General features: G+C 46.3%; 2 non-coding genes across 2 annotated transcripts; both read right to left on the bottom strand.

Annotated features, from left to right (window-relative positions):
• Positions 1-3,214: 3,214 nt before the first annotated feature.
• On the bottom strand, positions 3,215-3,286 carry trnam-cau (transfer RNA methionine (anticodon CAU)). Its single transcript has one exon. It is a non-coding gene; the product is annotated as a tRNA-Met (tRNA).
• Positions 3,287-4,376: 1,090 nt separating this feature from the next.
• trnal-cag (transfer RNA leucine (anticodon CAG)) lies at positions 4,377-4,459 on the bottom strand. Its single transcript has one exon. It is a non-coding gene; the product is annotated as a tRNA-Leu (tRNA).
• Positions 4,460-5,198: the final 739 nt, after the last annotated feature.

The raw sequence follows: 5,198 nt of genomic DNA, 5'->3' as shown, positions 1-5,198 counted from the left end.
CGTGCAGGGCTATTAGCCCGAGGTCGAGGAATCTGCTATTTGCATTCTCCCTCACAACAAAAGTAAACATAACACGCGTTCCTGTTTGCTTTGCAGCAAATAGCTATCAGAAACTTTCTTGCAGTCTCATCCCGACATTAGTCCCAAGAATGAAAGAGACAGCATGACACATTACAACATTGTAAAGCTCACACATAGGGAACCACAGAGAAAATGCTTTAAAGTCTCAGCAGATCTGACAGCATCTGGAGGGAGAGAAATGAGCTGACGTTTCGTGTCCAGGTGACCCTTAGTCAAAACTGCACGGGAAGCATTATCCAGTAGTACCCCGCAGAGGGGCAATATAGATATATAGCGATATCCAGTAATAACTCACAGGGGGCCAATAAGGAAATGAAGCTTTATCGAGCAATGAATCACAATAGAAGCCGAGTTCCCAACGTCCCCTTTTGGACGGATGTGAACAATCCAACCAGCCAGACTATTTACAAGAGAAGACGAATTTTACCCTTCTATTTGGATCAATATGAATTCCTCAACCAGACTCACCGAAGCAGATTGTCGAGTCATGAGCTGGGCTTCTGCCGGTGGGGTCTTGCTGTGCATATTTAAGCAGAAATCTCATGTCCTGAGACCAACGCTTTTCCATTGAAAGGGAGGTATTGGATCTTCCTGAGGTTGAGAATCTTGCTGGAGAAATTTAACCACGTGGAGTAAAAGGCAACATTAGGAGTGGTATTCGAACCCACGCCTCCAGAAGAGACTACGACCTGAACGCAGCGCCTTAGAGCGCTCGGCCATCCTGATGCGTTGACGCAGAACCTAAGATCCGTGCACAAATTGACTTAATGTCTGTCTTCATCTTTATTACATTTCAAACAAGACATGCTTTCCCTACTTTTGAACCCCAGCCAGAATCCTGCATCTGAGTGCCATCCTTGGCCAAACCGCTGGAGGTTAAGGAGCATCTCAATGCTGCATTGATCAGTTTGCTCTAATCAGCAAGGTCCAATATCCCGCTCTACCTGTTCCTCAGACGAAGGTATTGAAAGTCTAAGATCTGAGCGACGTGAAGTATTTAATTGGAGAGTTGCATTCTGGCGACTGCAATCTCTCTCCACAGCTGCTTCCGGTGCTGCTCTCACAGGCAAGTCGCCGAAGAACCCCTCCACTGTCCAATCAGTTGAACGTTCATCCAGTAGAGGCGGCAGAAGAGTGTTCTGGGTGAAGTCAACTTAGTCACCTCGACTGTACTGTGGCTAGCTGAAGAACAGGTGTCAAAGAGTGGATAAGACTGAAAGCAAAACTTTGGTACCAATAAAGAAAAAGGCAGATGTGCTGCTGACAAATAGCAACGTTTTTCCGTTTGGTGTGTTTGAGAATATGAATAGTAGAGGATGGTTTCGATCCATCGACCTCTGGGTTATGGGCCCAGCACGCTTCCGCTGCGCCACTCTGCTCGGTGCTCTTTATTTTTGTGGTCGGACTTGAGGCAAAGTTTGAGGAAGTCTGTAACTGCGTGATCAATGTTCTCAGAGAGATGAAACTGCCGCCCCGAACTTCATTTTATAAAGGTGATTCCAGTCACTCCCCGCTTTCCCATCAGATCAACGTCACAGAAGAAATCACATCACCTTCCATAGAACAAGCATTCCGCACGAAAGTAAATTATCTGAACTGTGCTGACCAGAATCAGTGTGCTCAAACGTGTGTTCTTGTTGAAAGAAAAAAATGAGGAAGTGAATAATTGTGTGATTACCGCAGGGCAGTAATGTTGTAGCTCCTGGTATAAGGAGCAGAGTGCGCAGCGGAAGCGTGCAGGGCTATGAGCCCGAGGGCGAGGAATCGAGGGTATTCTCTGCTATTTGCATTCTCCCTCACAAAAAAAGTAAACATAACACGCGTTCCTGTTTGCTTTGCAGCAAATCGCTATCAGAAACTTTCTTGCAGTCTCATCCCGACATTAGTCCCAAGAATGAAAGAGACAGCATGACACATTACAACATTGTAATGCTCACACATAGGGAACCACAGAGAAAATGCTTTAAAGTCTCAGCAGATCTGACAGCATCTGGAGGGAGAGAAATGAGCTGACGTTTCGTGTCTAGGTGACCCTTAGTCAAAACTGCACGGGAAGCATTATCCAGTAGTACCCCACAGAGGGGCAATATAGATATATAGCGATATCCAGTAATAACTCACGGGGGGCCAATAAGGAAATGAAGCTTTATCGAGCAAGGAATCACAATAGAAGCCGAGTTCCCAACGTCCCCTCTTGGACGGATGTGAACAATCCAACCAGCCAGACTATTTACAAGAGAAGACGAATTTTACCCTTCTGTTTGGATCAATATGAATTCCTCAACCAGACTCACCGAAGCAGATTGTCGAGTCATGAGCTGGGCTTCTGCCGGTGGGGTCTTGCTGTGCATATTTAAGCTGGAATCTCATGTCCTGAGACGAACGCTTTTCCAATGAAAGGGAGGGATTGGATCTTGCTGAGGTTGAAAATCTTGCTGGAGAAATTTAACCACGTGGAGGAAAAGACAACAAAAGAAAGAAGATTCGAACCCACGCCTCCAGAAGAGACTGCAACCTAAACGCAGCGCATTAGACCGCTCGGCCATCCTGATGCGTTGACACCGAAACTAAGATCCGTGCACAAATCGACTTAAAGTCTGTCTTAATCGTTATTTCATTTCAAACAAGATATGCTTTGCCTACTTTTCAATCCCAGCCAGAGTCCTGCATCTGAGAGCCATCCTTGTCCAAACCGCTGGAGGTAAAGGAGCTTCTCATTGCTGCATTGATCAGTTTCCTCTCATCAGCAAGGTCCAATATCCCGCTCTACCTGTTGCTCAGACGAAGGTATTGAAAGTCTAAGATCTGAGCGACGTGAAGTGTCTAATTGGAGAGTTGCATTCTGGCGACTGCAATCTCTCTCCACAGCTGCTTCCGGTGCTTCTCTCACAGACAAGTCGCCGAAGAACCCCTCCAGTGTCCAATCAGGTGAACGTTCATCCAGTAGAGGCGGCAGAAGAGTGTTCAGGGAGAAGTCAACTTAGTCACCTCGACTGCACTGTGGCTAGCTGAAGAACAGGTGTGAAAGAGCGGATCAGACTGAAAGCAAAACGTTGGTACCAATAAAGAAAAAGGCAGACGTGCTGCTGACAAATAGCAACTTTTTTCCGTTTGGTGTGATTGAGAATATGAATAGCAGAGGATGGTTTCGATCCATCGACCTCTGGGTTATGGGCCCAGCACGCTTCCGCTGCGCCACTCTGCTCGGTGCTCTTTATTTTTGTGGTCGGACTTGAGGCAAAGTTTGAGGAAGTCTGTAGCTGCGTGATCAATGTTCCTAGAGAAATGAAACTGCCGCCCCGAACTTCATTTTATAAAGGTGATTCCAGTCACTCCCCACTTTCCCATCAGAACAACGTCACAGAAGAAATCACATCACCTTCCACAGAACAACCATTCCGCTCGAAAGTAAATTATCTGAACTGTGCTGACCAGTATCAGTGTGCTCAAACGTCTGTTCTTGTTCAAAGAAAAAAATGAGGAAGTGAATAATTGTGTGGTTACCGCAGGGCAGTAATGTTGTAGCTCCTGGTTTAAGGAGCAGAGTGCGCAGCGGAAGCGTGCAGGGCTATTAGCCCGAGGTCGAGGAATCGAGGGTATTCTCTGCTATTTGCATTCTCCCTCACAACAAAAGTAAACATAACACGCGTTCCTGTTTGCTTTGCAGCAAATAGCTATCAGAAACTTTCTTGCAGTCTCATCCCGACATTAGTCCCAAGAATGAAAGAGACAGCATGACACATTACAACATTGTAATGCTCACACATAGGGAACAACAGAGAAAATGCTTTAAAGTCTTAGCAGATCTGACAGCATCTGGAGGGAGAGAAATGAGCTGACGTTTCGTGTCCAGGTGACCCTTAGTCAAAACTGCACGGGAAGCATTATCCAGTAGTACCCCACAGAGGGGCAATATAGATATATAGCGATATCCAGTAATAACTCACGGGGGGCCAATAAGGAAATGAAGCTTTATCGAGCAAGGAATCGCAATAGAAGCCGAGTTCCCAACATCCCCTCTTGGACGGATGTGAACAATCCAACCAGCCAGACTATTTACAAGAGAAGACGAATTTTACCCTTCTGTTTGGATCAATATGAATTCCTCAACCAGACTCACTGAAGCAGATTGTCGAGTCATGAGCTGGGCTTCTGCCGGTGGGGTCTTGCTGTGCATATTTAAGCTGGAATCTCATGTCCTGAGACCAACGCTTTTCCATTGAAAGGGAGGTATTGGATCTTCCTGAGGTTGAAAATTTTGCTGGAGAAATTTAACCTCGTGGAGGAAAAGACAATATCAGGAGTGGGATTCGAACCCACGCCTCCAGAAGAGACTGCCACCTGAACGCAGCGCCTTAGACCGCTCGGCCATCCTGATGCGTTGACGTAGAAACTAAGATCCGTGCACAAATCGACTTAAAGTCTGTCTTCATCTTTATTACATTTCAAACCAGACATGCTTTCCCTACTTTTGAACCCCAGCCAGAGTCCTGTATCTGAGTGCCATCCTTGTCCAAACCGCTGGTGGTTAAGGAGCTTCTCATTGCTGCATTGATCAGTTTGCTCTAATCAGCAAGGTCCGATATACCGCTCTACCTGTTCCTCAGACGAAGGTATTGAAAGTCTAAGATCTGAGCGACGTGAAGTATTTAATTGGAGAGTTGCATTCTGGCGACTGCAATCTCTCTCCACAGCTGCTTCCGGTGCTGCTCTCATAGACAAGTAGCCGAAGAACCCCTCCAGTGTCCAATCAGGTGAACGTTCATCCAGTAGAGGCGGCAGAAGAGTGTTCTGGGAGAAGTCAACTTAGTCACCTCGACTGTACTGTGGCTAGCTGAAGAACAGGTGTCAAAGAGTGGATAAGACTGAAAGCAAAACTTTGGTACCAATAAAGAAAAAGGCAGATGTGCTGCTGATAAATAGCAACTTTTTTCCGTTTGGTGTGATTGAGAATATGAATAGCAGAGAATGGTTTCGATCCATCGACTTCGGGGTTACGGGCCCAGCAGGCTTCCGCTGCGCCACTCTGCTCGGTGCTCTTTGTTTTTGTGGTCGGACTTGAGGCAAAGTTTGAGGAAGTCTGTAACTGCGTGATCAATGTTCCCAGAGAGATGAAA

The sequence above is a fragment of the Scyliorhinus torazame genome, chromosome 24, assembly GCF_047496885.1.
Source record: "Scyliorhinus torazame isolate Kashiwa2021f chromosome 24, sScyTor2.1, whole genome shotgun sequence".
Classification (NCBI taxonomy): Eukaryota; Metazoa; Chordata; class Chondrichthyes; order Carcharhiniformes; family Scyliorhinidae; genus Scyliorhinus; species Scyliorhinus torazame.
The sequence above is the reverse complement of the archived record's forward strand: the minus strand, read 5'-3'. Positions and strand labels throughout refer to the sequence as shown.